The following is a 16,707-nucleotide window of genomic DNA, read 5'->3' as shown; positions in this document are numbered from 1 at the left end:
CGTTAGTGGAACTTTTGAGTAGTTCAGAGAACGGGCAAATACCACCTCTGGCTGGCCCCAGAGTGGGATGGGAATGGAGATTTTGCAATATCCTTCCCCCAGGAGTGGGGAGGGAATGGGGATTTTGCAATATCCTTCCCATGGAGTGGGGTGGGAATGGAGATTTTGCAGTATCCTTCCCCTGCCACGCCCACCAAACCATGCCCACAAAGCCACACCACGCCCACAAAGCCATGCCCACAGAACCCGTAGTAAAAAAATTTGGATTTCATCACTGGACGGAAGTCAATGTTTCTTTTTCTTTCTTTTCTACCCTTCCTCACTTCTCTTCCCCTTCTTCCTCCCCTCATTCTCCTATTTATTTTTGTATTTTGTATCTTTATTTTATTTTATAACTCAATAAAAATGTTAATCGGGAAAAAAAAGAGAGCTTGGGTGGAGGATTGGACTAGATGACCTACAAAATCCCTTCCAACTCTAATATTCTGTAATCTCTAATCTAATCAGATGCCATGATGTTTTTGGGTGATCCGCCTGTGTTCACCAGCACACAGAGTTCACCCAACAACAACTGTTCTCAAAAGCACGTTCTTGTGGGACTTTTGCAAAGGCCACGAAGGAATGGGGTGTGCTCTTACATGGCTTCCATAACATCCATTTCACAGCCGATAAAGATAACACATTTAACACATTTAAATATGTTATTTAAAGAAGTAGAAGTAATATAGAAGAATTAGTTATCAACCAAGCCATTTATGGGACTTCTAATTGGAGAAATATAGGCGGGCCCAACCTTCCTTGTGCTTTAAATTCTGGTGGGACTTTTGGTGGTTCCAATGATGTGCAAGAATGGATGATGCTCTTCATGGCCGCTTTAGAGGGGCTGTGCTCTCACGTGATCTCTGGAGCCTCCAAAAAATCGCAAAAAAATGGATCCAGTAGTTTTCAGAAGCTCCAGATACCACAGAGGACCATTCTCTAAAGCCACTTCAAGAATGAAGGCCTCATGCAAGTACATGGGTAGGCCACAGGAGCCTCTCAATAGAAAGAGAACACTGCCTGAAGGTAAATGGCGCATGACAGATTCTGGGGATCATGCACATGATTGGACTGTATTTTAAAATAAATAAATAAATAAACATGTAAAGAATTGTTTGTTTTTTGTTTGGGTGTGTGTCTGTGTCCTGCCAGCAGAGTCAAATTAGGCATTTGAGACACCGAGCCCAAAAGGTTCCTCATCACACTCTTAAGAGCATTTCTGAGCATGTGACTATCATGAGCATATATTCTTGAACGTCAATAGTTTTTGCAGGGTGTGCACAGTTAAGGCAGATTATTAAAAAAATGAAATGGAAGAGTTAATAAACAAGAGTTTGTTACCAACCAATTCGCCCCACTTTATGGGCTATTTAATGCCAGAATTACCGGAAAATCCCAACTATCCTTGCAGTATAAATTGGGATTGTTCTGGCAGGCTTTTGGCCACTGATCATGTTTAGGCAGCCATCATAATTAGCTGGATATTAATTGCTCACTATTTTAATTAATGGTATATTGTAATCGTTGTTTGCCACTCAGAGTCCATACGGATTGGGGCAGCCTATTGTTAGTTAATGAATTGACATACCTGACTGGCTGGTATTCCAATAGTGATCAAATGTTACTGATTTTTGAGTAAGAAAGGACAGTGGAGCTATTTGCTGAGTCTGTTGTCTGTTTTCTTCCTTAATCTGCTTGTTTCTCTCTAATCCTAGCCCACAGAAGATTTTTGAACTATGAAGACCTAGACATCATTGCTGAAGATCAGCTGGTTCTCAACCCAATGTCTTTGCACACTTGCCTTCTAGTCACCTTGTATGGCCCTCTTGACTAATGATGTGCTTGCCTTGCTTACCAGCTTACCAGCCTGCTCACAAATTTAGAATTGCTCCTGTTTATTCTGGTGCTCCTTGCTCCCATTAGTTCTAATCCTTGTACACCCATTGCCAGAGGATAGGGCTGTTCTTTCCCTTCTGAGAGCTGAGCGGATGTGTCTTAATGACAAGAACATGACAGTGAGACAGACTCCATTGTTAGAGCCAGAAATTATTTTAGATAGAGGGAAAGGAGAGAGAAAAAGAGAGAAGTGGGGAGGGGGGGAGGGAGGGAGGGAGGGAGGAAGGAAGGAAGCAAGCAAGCAAGCAAGCAAGCAAGCAAGCAAGCAAGCAAGCAAGCTTGGTTCTGAGACTCCGATTTCCTTGTTCAGAAGCCAAATTGTACCTTACTGTTTTACTATGGGACAACTTAAGGAACAGCATTTAAAAAAAAAAATACCCTGTTTCCCCGACCGGAAAATAAGGCCTAGCATGATTTTTCAGGATGCTCATAATATAAAACCTACCCCCCAAAATAAGCCCCAGTTAAGATCATCAGCAGATGGGGGGGGCGGGGACGTTTAGTACTGTATTTCCCCCCAAATAAGACTTAACCGGAAAATAAGCCATAATGCGTCTTTTGGAGCAAAGACCCGGTCTTATTTTGGGGGCAACACAGTAGGTCCAATGCTCCTTCAAAAAAAGTGTGAAACCTGTATCTGGTAAGGATCCAAATAAGATCTGATAACCCTTTTGAAAATACCCATTTGACTTTATAGTGACAGATGCCATTGTGGAAGCCAAGGGTCCAGTTTCCCCTGCAATCTGAGCCAATCTGGCCATAGAGGGCAATGGCCAGCGACCAGAGGCGGAGATGTATCTACAGCAGCCTCTACTAGCCAGTGGAAGATGAGAAGATCCCAGCCCCTTAAATTCATCAGCAACCACACTGCTGGGGAAGCCTGCCAGGTCATATCCCTGGCCAAAATTATGTCAAGAGAAGACGGAGAACACTACTTTAGAAGCTAACAAGGCCTTTTAGCTGCCTCAGCTGTGCGTTGCGGATGAGACGAAGCCAACACTCGGAGACATGGCATTAAAGAACAAGTTACCAGGGCGCATATATGCTGTAGTTAAGGAGACGTGAGGACAAACCCATCTGACATGCCTGGTTTTTTTAAAAAAAATTCCATACACGAATCGGCAGTTGCTCTTTCTTATTTATTGTTTCATTTGCATTTGCATTTGCTGCATTTGAAGAGAAGAACTGGGAAAGAAAAAGCTTCATTTTGTGAATTTTCTCTCTAGCCACCCTCCCTGAAGAATAACAACATCTGTGTTACTAAAAATAACCTTTGCATTGTTGGGTTTTTTTTTCCGGGGTGTGTGCTTTTTTCATTCTGCACACTCATATCATCTCCATTTGGATATCACATCCAAAAGTAAATCACATCCTGCCATGGGTGTCATGTGTGCTCTGGTGAGGGAGGCCCAGCGAAAAAATTGAGACAGATCACCAGCCAAAAGCATTGATACTGCCTGCCCTGAAGAGCACATCCATGCCCTTGGCTTGGGGAAGACCCATGTGCCTGGCAGAGTCAGGCTGGCTTAGAAAGTGGGACCTGGAGAGCTGCTGACAGCCTGTCCTGCTTGGATGGGAAAGCTGACCTTTTATATGGTCTCTTGGATTGATGGAACCTTCAGTCCTGCTGAATCATCTCACCTGGAAGGCAATGGGGGATCTTGAGGTCCTGGAGAGCTGTTTCTTCTTCAGGGGGCTGTTCGCGATGCCGTAGCATTTAGATTACCCAAAGGGGAGGAGCAAGCAAGAGGGGAAGGAGCTTGTCAGAGTTTGTTTATTTATTTATTTATTTATTTATTTATTTATTTATTTATTTATTTATTTATACATTTTATTGGCTGTCCATCTTACCACAGGGTAACTCTGGGTGGCTTACAGTCATAAAAATCTATCTATCTATCTATCTGTCTGTCTATCTATCTATCTATCTATCTATCTATCTATCTATCTATCTATCTGTCATCTATATCTATCTATCTATCTATCTATCTATCTATCTATCTATCTATCTATCTATCTATCATCATCATCTATCTATCATCTATATCTATCTATCTATCTATCTATCTATCTATCTATCTATCTATCTATCTATCTATCATCTCTCTCTCTCTCATCTCTCTCTCTCTCTCTGTCTCTCCTATCATCTCTCCCTCTCTCTCTCTCTCTCCCTCCCTCTCTCTCCCTCTCTCTCTCTCAAAACCTAAATAAGGTAAAACCTTATTTCACTACCTTTTGGAGAGAGCCATCGTAAGGTCTCCAGGAAGGTCTATGGTTAGTATCCTGCCCATAGAAGAAGGAGACAAACTGGCCCAAGGAAGCTTGGAGCAATGGTAGCTGGATACTTAAGGGCATTCATGAGGAGTGGAGGTCAGAAAAGTTAAGATGAAGATCAAGATTTTTACAATAGAAAGCCCACCCCTTTTTTTGCACATATTGCATGGGTAATGAACCTAAAAAGGGATGGGATTTCAATCACACAGTTGGGGGTCATCATTTTGACTTTCTTTTTTTTTTAATTCCCAGAGGATGCCCTGGTCCACAGAGGCTGAGGAAAAAGGACACGTATGGCTCTCTAAAGCATTGATCCAAAGTACCTTAGGTTTTAAAGCGGAGTAACCTTTTGGGGAGACTGTGAGCAGCTTTGGGCCTTTGGTCTTTTCCTACCAGGCACTTATAGCATCGTACGGCATCACTCAGCTATTGTGGAGCAGAGATACAAAGCTTATCTTTGGTTGGCGCCTGGAGAATTCCAGAAATGGGCCAGTGGAGAAATGATATGCCCCTAGTGATATGCTAGAGGCAGGAAATGGACAAAAGCTGATTTTTCTTTCATTTACTTTTACATTATAAATGAAAATTTTAAATTATATCGTTTGTTATTGTCTTTAATCTCGCATTGAACATTAAAATGAGTGCCATGTTTTGGAAGGTCCCTGGATGCTGAAGCCAAGGCTTCCAGGTGCCCACTTCCTGGGTTAAAATGGCAGGTAGGAACCAGTGTGAACTGGGTTTGATTTTCCCAGGCGTGAAGGTTATTGGGTGGCCCGCCCTCCATTTGTTTCAGTTACAGGATCTTTGTTTAAAAAAAAAAGTGGGGCTGACGACCATCGTTTTAAGTTACTGGGAGGAAAACAGAAAGCGTATGTAACTTCTCTTATAAGACTTGTAAGATTTAACTCCTTTCCTTCCTAGTTGGTCATGACCTTTAGTTACACTATCTAGGCCAAGTCTTTTGTGCAAATATTGACATCTCACTCAGAAACCAAGAGAAATGGACTTTTTGAGTCAGCCACTGTCTGAGAAATAATGAAGTAGGACACCCAAGCATTGCACCTGACTGATCTCTGACTGCCAGCAGCTCTCCAATACTCATGCAGAAGATCTTTCTCATTACCCGAAAGTGACCTTATCTGTTTCATGAGAGCTTCCACAAACTATACCTGACTCTGCAGATGAAGGATGTGATTTACAATTAAGCAAAGGCGTGCTCAGCATATGATGCTGGACTAAATGTTAACATGGGCTAGGTAAGAGTCTTTAGCTTTAAATGCTTAAATTTGAATTTAATGTGGCTGCCCATTGAAGTTGTCTTGGGATTGCAAAAACATACTTCATTTTTTTGGGGGGGGTTTATTAGAGGAAGGTGTTAAAGGAACCAGGCTTCACATCAGGGATGCTATTCAGCAGGTTCTGGCGAACCGGCAGTGGAAATTTTGAATAGTTTAGAGAGCTGGCAAATGCCACCTCTAGCTGGCCCCAGAGTGGGGTGGGAATGGAGATTTTGCAGTATCCTTCCCCTGGAGTGGAGTGGGTAGGGGGATTTTGCAGTATCCTTCCCCTGGAGTGGGGTGGGAATGGGGATTTTGCAGTATCCTACCCCTGCCATGCCCACCAAGCCACGCCCACAAAACCGGTAGTAAAAAAATTTGAATTTCACCACTGCTTCACGTCCTATCTATATTGCAAAACTACCTTGACTTAAGAGTAGAAAAACAAGTGTTGGTACTGATTGGCAATGTGCTGATCTTTCTGAGGGGTGGGTGGTGCGTGGGAGGGTGAGGATGGGGCTCAGAATTCTTTATCTAGAAGTTCTAATTCCCCTCAACCTCCAGAGACCAGAAGCCTTCCAGTTGCTGGACTACACTTCCCAGAATTCTAAACCTCATAGAATGCTGGATGTTGTAGTCCAATGCCACTGACAGATTCCAAGTCAGATAAGCCCCTTAAGAGCTGCAGTACCCAAAACTTCCTGAGAAGAAGGGGTCACTACTAAAACAACATTAGGCACGAATACAGTGACTTACAAATGTGAGTTATATTTTAATCTGTAAAGGCTGTTCTTACTTTCCGGGTTCACATGATGTACAACCATCAATGCAACCAGTTTTATTATTTTAATGCAAAATTGTATGTGTGTGTAGATTATGATTAGTTTTGCACCAAACCCAAGAAAATGGATTAACGGAGGAATTTATAGTTAATAGTGAATATGCATGCTATACAACCACAGCCATACTTTTCTCATGCTGGAAACTGGGGGAAGTGGGAGGATGAAGGCCGAGCACAAGGAGCTTCTTAACAAAGAAGCCATTTGAACCAAGAATTTCCCTGTTCTTAACTCAGCTGCTTAACCACTGGACTCTTTATCAATTTCCTATAGTAGCTTTTGGGAGCTGCTCCAAAAAATTGGGGGTGGGGGGAAATTGTGGTCTCCATCAGAAGGCTGGGCAATAGCCATCAAGTCGTCAGTTGTGTTGAAAACCTTGGGGGCTTGGCCTTGGGTGGAAGGATCCTCAAATGGCTAGTTTTGGTTTCAGGCTTATCAGCATGCAGAGCCACCCTGTCCTACTAAGGCAGAACTCATTTCTCCACACAGACACACACAGTCACACACAGACACACACACACAAACACCTCGTTGGTCAGCAGGGAGTAAGCTGGTGAGTCACATGGTCCTTGGGCCTCTTGCTGTTTCCTCCCTGTACTTAAACATCATTCTTCAGCGACCTGATGAAACCCTTCCCCGGTGAGGGGGCCACACCAGGCAGGGACACTGGAGAACGTTTGATTCCATGCCAGGTAGGGAATCATTCCCATTGGTGTTGGAGGGGGGGGGGGAAAGTGAAGGGATCATGATGGCTGGCCTATTTTGAGGAGAACAAATCAACAGCACGACAGGTGGTGAGACTTACAGCTGCTGCCTGGGAGATATTACTTACTGCTCAAGGGCATCAGAGTTTCCACAGGGGCTCACCATCCTGTGATCCTCCCCACCTCCTGGCAGTGAACTGCTGCCCCAGCATAAAAAAAGCTTTATTCTTTTGGGGAGATGGGCTCAGTCCCACTTTGTACCAAAGAAACTATCCAAAACACTGTTCAATAAGGGAACAGCTCCAATTTCTGCGAAGGGCCTCAAGGAGGATCAGTGGGAACATCTGCTCCAGGATCCATATATAGGAGGATCCACTTTATGGTTTGGTTTTTATTTATTCAACTTTTTTTCAATTGTAGGCACCACCCATCTCCCTATCTAAGTGATTGGGAGGTTTACAGATTTTTTTAAAAAAAAGTCATAATATCCTCCTCATAAAGATACAGTTAAAACAGAATTAAAACCAAATGACGAACAGGTAAAAGTAAGGGGAAAAGATAAGTTCAAGGACAAGAGAGACCTCTCAGGTTTCCAACCACCCTCAAGGTTGTACACCGTCTTTGATCCCCACATGAGTTGCTAGAGCCAAGTCTTTACACTCTCCCAGAAGGCTGGGATAGTGGGACCAGCCCAGTGGTGAGTTCCTCCCGGTTCCGCCTGGTTCCACCGAGCCGGTAGCGGTGACAATATGACGTCACCGAACTGGTTCTGCCCCCTCGCCCCCCGCCCCTCTGCCCCCCCACCCACTCCCTGCATTATTCTTACCTTTTATTTGGCCCCACCCCCAATCTATTGCTGCCTCCTGAGTCCCAGCTGATGGCTAGAGGGAAAAAAACTGTTTAAACTCTTGCCGCGGGCTTCAAAGGGCCGCCCTACAGCTGATCAGTGTTAAAAGAAAACAAATGAGTAGACCGGTGCCTGCAAAAATACATGAGTAGATCTGTGCCTGCAAAAATACATGAGTAGACCAGTGCCTGCAAAAATAAATGGGTAGATTGGTACAGCCTGGTAGACCAGTACCTCTGCTAAATCCTAAATAATTGTCACATGACCATCAAGCCATGCTCACAAAATAAGCCACGCCCACAGAACCGGTAGTAAAAAAAATTAGAACCCACCCCTGAACCAGCCTCACCTCTGGGGGTAAAATGTTCATACAGTAGGTGCAATGGCAGTGAATTCAGGCTCTCTTACACAAAATCTGCCTAGACTCCCTGGATAGGGTCCATAGCAGAGGTGGTATTCAGCAGGTTCTGACCAGTTCTGGAGATCTGGTAGCAGAAATTTTGAGTAGTTCGGAGAACCGGTAGTAAAAATTCTGACTGGACCCGCCCCCATCTATTCTCTGCCTCCCAAGTCCCAGCTGATTGGGAGGAAATGGGGATTTTGCACTAACCTTCCCCTGGAGTGGGGTGGGAATGGAAATTTTATAGTATCCTTCCCCTGCCACACCTACCAAGCCATGCCCACCAAGCCACGCCCACAGAATTGGGAGCAAAAAATTTTGAAACCCACCACTAGTCCATAGCTTACCTTTTCTGCCCGATTGGATGAGAGGAGTTGATATAATTGGGACAAGAACAGTTCCTCAGGTAACCCAGTCCCATGCCATGAAGGACTTTAAAGATAATAACCAATATCTTGAATATGGCCTGGAAGCAAACTGGCCCTCACATAGGTGTTACATGAACAGTCCTTGGGGCACTGAGGACTACTCGCATGGCCGCACTCTGTACCAACTCAATCAAATAGATTGACACTAATTGGTAAAATGTGACGCTAAGCAGGGTCTTGGATGGATGAACAAGATAAATCCCAGGCTTGTAGACTAGACTGGGAAGTGAAAATGATATCCCAGAAGGTGGCCATTGGCAAACCAATCGGAATGTCATCTCCATGAAAAATGTACAGACAGGTTCATGAAGCCATCAGGAATTGAGGTTGGCTCCAAGGAACTTAGCTGCAGGGATAAAAAATAAAGGAAAGAAATGGTGTTGACATAAGAAGCAAAGTGTAGAAAGGAGTGACTTTTCTGCTCTGGATGCCGGGGAGTCTTTTAAAAGTCCTGTCCAGATGACGAAAGTTAAATCGCTGCTTAGCATTTCAGTAGTTCTATCGCACAGGGGAGATCCTTTGGAACAGGGAAAGGTTTGGTGCAAAAAAACAGACCGGGAGCAGTTCAAAAGGCAGCCTAGAGAAACCAAAGAGAATCCAGAAATTTAACCACAAAGAGGGACATAGTGGTTATGGGTACCAGACTGCCTTTTTTGTTGTTGTTTTTTTGTTTTGCTCCTGGCTGATTGTTCAGATCCCAAGGGAGTGGGTGCTTTTCTTCTGTCTGGCTGCCTACTTGAAATTTGGTGAGGGCATGGCTGGAATCTCTGTAGCAAATAGATGCTTTGCAAACCCATTGTGTGTATGCGGGTTTTGTTTGGCATAATGACCTGCTTAGACTTTGCTGAAAAGTCTATTTTAGGACCGAGCTGAGGGTTTCATGGCTTTTTCCCCACATAGCTCCCTGGTCCTAAAAAAAAAAAATCTATGGGGCAAGCCCTATCCACAGGGGAGATTTTGGGTAGCCTATGTGTCTTATCCTGACTGATGTATATCCAGTAGCTCAAATTCTCTTAATATGATGTAGGCCAAAGGTGGTAAGGTCCGTTACGTTCTAGCATTATTTTTAGTGTGGTAAAACGAAGCTGTTTCCCATGAACCGGCTTGGCTGGTGATGTCAAAATGGGTTACATGTTGGCAACCACAAGGAAATAGTTTGCTGAATTTCATTCAGGATTTCTTAATTTTATCCCCCAGTCTTGCCTATAGGCTTAGGCTTTCCTGAAAGTACTCCCCTCCAAGCACAAATCAGATCTGGCCCACCTTAGGTTTTCAAGATCAGTCATGATCACGAGAGGACCTCAATAATGTGTATGGAATGATCATATTAACTGTAATTAGTGTAATTTAATTTTAATTAAGCTTACATTAAAAGCTAGAATACACATACTTAAATGTATTTATTCTGATCTCACCAATTTTAAAAATGTAGCCCCTGGAACTCCACTCAAAGGCAAAATGGGTCTCACTCCCCAGAGAATTGAGCATAGAAATCAATGGTGAAATGTAACATTTGTTATTGCTGGTTCTGTGGGCGTGGCTTGGTGGGGGCATAATGTGACTGGGTGGGCGTGGCCAACTTTTTTTTTTACTTTTAAAAGCATTTTTTCTACAACCTCTTCAGCCTTCAGAGGCTTTTTTTTTTTACTTTTAAAAGCATTTGTAGAAAAAATGCTTTTAAAAGTTAAAAAAAAAGCCTCTGATGATCGCTGGGCATGGGGGGGGGGGGGCAGGGATTTCTACTAGCGGTTCTCCGAACCTCCCATTGCCATCGCTACTGGATCATGTGGTCCAGTCCGAACCAGGAGCATTTCACCCCTGATAGAAATGGTCTTCTCAGGGACACTTACGTGCCATGACCATAACTCTTTCCAAGCAGATGGTGTGGCTCCTTTTAGAGAAGTTTATGCTGAGATCCTCTGCAAAGAATTGAACACTCCAACAAGCAAATCATAGCAACAATAGGGGACTATTCTAATGAACTCTACAGGGTTCCAATTTCGTTGTATACATGATGCACAATGACAATAAAGGCTATTATTAATATTATTACTATTCTACAGTCTGGTGTTCTACAAGTTACTGAACTTCACTTCTAACCAACATGACTGGAGGATAATAGACTGGGGGGGGGGGTTCCTAGCAAAGATGAGAAGAGAAACTTCATTCTCCTTAGCCAAGTCTGTGGCTTGATGCTATTAAGTTAGTTCAACTTTCAGAAAACTGGAATAATCTCATTAGAAAGACAGGGTGGATTAATCTCATTGTAGGGATAATGAATATATTGAAGCGGTGGAGCTCAGCAACTGAACAAGCCAAAACAGGGCAGAATTCCCAATATGTATATACCAAATAAATAAGCACAAGATAAACTACAGTGGACACATTCAAGGAAATCATGTCCAGGCATGAAACTGATAATATGTAAGCATTTGATACGCAACCCATCATTTGAAGTACCCTTGATATTACTAGAATGTGGCAATTAGGTTTGTACCTGTCTTTTGAATAACATAAATAGGTAGGTAAGTTCTCACTATAAGCTCCCAAAGCAGTTTGAATTATAATGACAACAATTGTGTCATAATGGTGGTGATAGTAACAAGCTCTTGCCATCAGGTTTACAACATAAGAATACAAGGAACAGAGAATGGATGGAAGAGGTAGAAAAGAGGAATTGGTTTGACAATATTGGAGGAAAACTGAGCGATAAACAAGAGATTTTAGACCAAGCTGAATATTAACTGATCTTTCCTTACTGAAAGACATGTCTCGTCAAAGAAGTGTTTCTCAACCTCTGCATCTCTGAGATGCTCCCAGAATTCTGGGAGTTGAAGTCCACACGTCAAAGAGATGCTGAAGACGAGAAACACTTTAATTACCCAGTAGACTATCAGGGGTAGGTTCTAAAATTTTTTACTACCGGTTCTGTGGGTGTGGCTTATTTTGTGGGCATGGTTTGATGGTCATGTGACAAACAATTCTTTAGGATTTAGCAGAGGTACAGGTCTACCAGGCTTTTAGCTGCTTGCAGAGCCGTACCGGTCTGCCCATTTCTTTTTGGAGCGTTCCAGTCTACCTATTTGTTTTTGGAGGCACCAGTCTACCCATTTGTTTTTTGAGTGCACTGGTCTACCACCACACTGCCTTTTACCGCTGATCAGCTGTAGGGCGGCCCTTTGAAGCCCCGCGGCAAGAGTTTAAACAGTTTTTTTCCTTCTAGCCGATCAGCTGGGACTTGGGAGGCAGCAAATAGATTGGGGGCTGGGCCAGGCAGAGGTGGTATTTACCGGTTCTCCGAACTACTCAAAATTTCCACTACCGGTTCACAAGAACCGGGAAGAACCGGTAGCAACCCACCATTGGACTATATGCTCTTGGCCAAAGGGTGAGATCCTAGGCCAGTGATGGCTAACCTTTTTGCCATCGTGGGCCAGGAGGGGGGGGCAGGGGAGGGTTGCGCGCGTACGTGCCCACGCGCATGCGTGCACAACCCCCTCCCCCCCCGCTCCTGGCACATGATGGCCTGGTAGGCCCGTTTTTCTTTCTTACCTGGTTCCAGATCCTCTCTGTGTATCTGGGAAGGGCGAAAACAGCCTTTCCCACTCTGTTGGAGGCCCTACAGAGGCTGAAAGGGCCCATTTCCCAACTCTCGGTGGGACAGGAAGTGACATTTTTTGCTGTCCCTAGCCTCAAGAACCTCTCTAGGAGTCTCTAGGAGCCTCTCTGGGAGTCTCTAGGAGCCTCTCTAGGAGTCTCTGGAGGCTGGGGATAGGAAAAAATGTCACTTCCTGTCCCACCGGGAGTCGGGAAATGGGCTCTTTCAGCCTCCGTAGGGCCTCAAGGGAGTGGGAAAGGCTGTTTTCGCCCTTCCCAGATACACAGAGAGGATCTGGAGCCAGGTAAGAAAGAAAAATGGGCCTTCCCCACCCCACCCCCAGACCCTCCAGAGGCAGGAAACAGCCTGTTTCCCTACTTCTGGTGGGCCCAGAAGGCCTGAAAATCAGCTGGCCGGCGCACGCATGCACCCCAGAGCTGAGCTGGCATGCCCATTAATATGGCTCCACGTGCCACCTGTGGCACGTGTGCCATAGGTTCGCGATCACAGTCCTAGGCTGTGCTTTCATTCAGGCCTGTCCTTCTAAGTACTATTTTTTTTTCTTGTAGGAAGAACCCTACAGTTGTTCCTTCTGTGGCAGATTGAGGGGGAAAGAATGTCACATGTAAATGACTAACCTTGTGATTGATTGATGGGCCTGGGTACAGCAAGGAAACAGCATTGGTCGCGTTGGTCGATGATCTCTGGAGGGCTCGGGACAGGGGGTGCTCCTCTGTCCTGGTCCTGTTAGATCTCTCAGCAGCTTTTGATACCATCGACCATGGTATCATGCTGCACCGGTTGGAAGAGTTAGGGGTGGGAGGCACTGTGTTGCAGTGGTTCTCCTCCTTTCTCTCTGACCGGTCACAGTCTGTGTTGACAGGGGGGCAGAGGTCGACCCCGAGGCCCCTCATATGTGGGGTGCCGCAAGGGTCATTCCTCTCGCCCCTCCTGTTCAACATTTATGTGAAGCCGCTAGGCGAGATCATCCGTGGTTTCAGGGTGAAGTACCACCAGTACGCTGATGACACCCAGCTGTACATCTCCACCCCAGACCACCCCAATGATGCCCTTGAAGTGATGTCCTGGTGCCTGGAGGCCGTGCGGATCTGGATGGGGAGGAATAGGCTCAGGCTCAACCCATCCAAGACCGAGTGGCTGTGGTTTCCGACGTCCTGATATAGTCAGTTGGTGCCATCACTGACTATTGGGGGCGAATCATTGGCCCCCACGGAGAGGGCGCACAACTTGAGCGTCCTCCTGGATTCATGGCTGTCTTTAGAAGAGCACTTGATGGCTGTGACCGGGAGGATTTTTCATCAGGTTCGCCTGATTCGCCAGTTGCGTCCCTTTCTGGATCGGGACTCCTTACGCACGGTCACTCATGCCCTCGTCACCTCCCGCCTGGACTATTGTAACACTCTCTACATGGGGCTCCCCTTGAGGAGCACCCGGAGGCTCCAACTGGCGCAGAGTGCAGCCGCGCGGGTGGTAATAGGAGCGACATGGCGTTCCCATGTAATACCCCTCCTGCACGAGCTGCACTGGCTCCCGGTGGTCTTCAGGGTGCGCTTGAAGGTTTTGGTTACCACCTTTAAAGCGCTCCATGGCTCAGGACCTGGGTACTTGCAGGACCGCGTACTACCACCAATAGCCTCAAACCGGCCGGTACGCTCTCATAGAGAGGAGCTCCTCCGGGTGCCGTCGGCCAAACAGTGTCGACTGGCGGCCTCCAGGGGGGAGAGCCTTCTCTGTGGGGGCACCTACTATCTGGAACGAGCTCCCCCCGTAAATACGGAGGATCCCGGATCTGCGTACCTTCCGCCGCGCTCTAAAGACCTTTTTATTTCACCAGGCGGGCCTGGCCTAACTTTCTCCCTCTTTTTAAACAATTTTTAATATTTTTTAATATTTTTAATATTCAAAGTTTAAATTTGTTTTAAATTGATTGGGGTTTTAATCTGTCTGGGCCAAACTATTTAATTCGATTTTATTTCTGCTTTTTAAATTTTGTATGTATGTATTTTATTGTTGGCTGTTCACCGCCCTGAATCCTTCGAGAGTAGGGCGGTATATAAATCAAATAAAAGTAAAGTAAAAGTAAAGTATATATCAAAAGGATGTAAATATTAATTCCCTTTTCCAATAACCACTCCCTCATAACTCCTCTTTACCTTGACTCCGCCTCCAATATTAGTTTTGGATTGACCCACACAGGGACTTGCATTTAAACAGAGCAGAGCCTACATATAATGTTTTCATCTGGATATCTGGAAGGCTTTCAGCCCCTAAGCGATTCTATATATTATAGAAGAAATTATGGGAGAATTTTGGTTTGTACCATTTCTGGTTCCAGAAGAGGTTTAATAATACTCTTGCAAGCATTATCATGCATAAACAAGGAGAAAGGTTTCCATTTTCCCCTCTCCCATGTGTGACAATGTACTTATACTACTTGCAGAGAAAAATAAAATAATAACTGGTATGTAAGCAAGACCAAATGAAGAATAGAAAATAGACATGGCAAAGCAAAACATTACAGTACATTAAAACAAAAAAATAAAAAACAGCAGGCAGAGCAAATAACCTGGCAATGACTAAGAGCAGGAAAGCTGAAGAAAGAGACAGAGTGGCTAATTTTGACTGTATAAGACCAAGCCTTAAGAACAAATGCATACAAAACCAGAATTGAAAAGACAGCAACAGACAGCAAATGCTGCTTCTGCAAAGAAGCTGAAGAAATAATGGACCACTATAAGCAAAGTTAGCTACTGCAAGAAGTTTGCACAGACTGACTACAAAGAATGGCATGACAAAATAGCAACAATACTTGCAAGAAATACTACTTAGCTGCAAGCAAGAAGTGGCAGGACCATAAGATAGAGAAAGTAATAGAACAGGAAGAAGCTAAATATTCTGGGACATTAGACTTCAAACAGACAAGCACCTGCCACATAACACCCCAGACTTAGTAACTGTCAATAAGACAAAAAAAGTTGGAATAGTGGACACTGAAGACAGCAGAATAGAAGAGAAAGAACTGAAAAAACATCACAAAATACAGACCAGCAAATTGAAGCAGAATGACTGTGGCAAAAGGAGGCAAAGATAGTACCAATAGTAATAAGCTTTTTGGGTACAATCACAAAACAACTGGAGCACCATTGGAACACCATCAGCACTGACAAAATCACCATCGGTCAATTGCAAAAGGCAGCTTTACTTGGAACAGCTTACATCCTGCGACAATACCTTCAACACCATCAAACAACAACATTTGCCTATCTCAGGTCCTTGGGGAGATCTTGATAGGTGAATGAAAATGCCAAGTCCAGTCTAAACATCTGGCTGACTGTATGACCAACCGCAATAATTTATTAAATTTGTATGAAACACAGGGAAAATACAATTAAATAATATTCACGCAGAATGTTCCCTGCCTCCCAAAAAGGAGAAGACAAAACTCAAAAACAGATCACCAAGGTAACAAACAGTTACTCTAGTTACATTTGGAATAGACTGATGGGGTCTGGCTCTCTTTTTCTTTCTTTTTCCTCTTTTTAATAATAATAAAATAATCTACAATGGCTAGGGTTGGAGGCTCAATGGACAGGTAGGAGAAGTCTTGGTCTGTAAAAAAATATTTTTTGAGCATTGAGCCATCTATTTTTGGGGGGTTGCTTTAGCCACCCTTTTTCATGCCAAGGTTCAGAAGAGAGAAGTAACCTCAGCTAATCAAGTCCTAAAAAGGTAAGCCAATCAACTCAACTTGGTATGGGTTGATGGCGTTTGACTTCCCTCCCAACCTAAGTGTTTGGATTTCCAGATTTGAACTTGGATCTGCTTAACTATGCTTTGTGGAGGTATCTTATGCAACCCAGAGTTTCCAGTGGTAAAAAATCTATTATTTGGTTCATTCCAGTGGTGGGATTCAGCCAGTTCGCACATATTTTGGAGAACCGGTTGTTAACTTTCTTAGCAGTTCAGAGAACCAGTTGTTGGAAGAAATCTCCTTTTGTTTTTTTCTACTTTACAGGGCTAATCCTGTAAGGCAGGCAGGAAACATTCTGGTGTTATTTCTAGCCTAATCTTTATTGCCCCACTTACAAAAACTGCCTCTCTGGTTAACCCTTATTACATTGTAACAACTAAGACAAAACACCCATCGACGTGAGCGATGGTGAGTTGGCCATGCCCACACGGTCACATGACCACTGAGCCACGCCTACCCAGCTGGTCATTAGGGCAGAGAACCGGTTGTTAAATTATTTGAATCTCACCACTGGTTCATTCCAAGTAATGTTTGCCCATTCTCCAGCTTTTCTTATCTTCAAAGATATTAAGGCAGCATGAGGATTCTTTTTTAACTTGAAATAGTTGTTTGAAATCAGCTAAAAGTGGCTGT

Source organism: Pituophis catenifer, unplaced genomic scaffold, assembly GCF_029215685.1.
Source record: "Pituophis catenifer annectens isolate HBS135680 unplaced genomic scaffold, rPitCat1.0.hap2 SCAF_2, whole genome shotgun sequence".
Taxonomy (NCBI): domain Eukaryota; kingdom Metazoa; phylum Chordata; class Lepidosauria; order Squamata; family Colubridae; genus Pituophis; species Pituophis catenifer.
Note: the sequence above shows the minus strand (reverse complement) of the source record.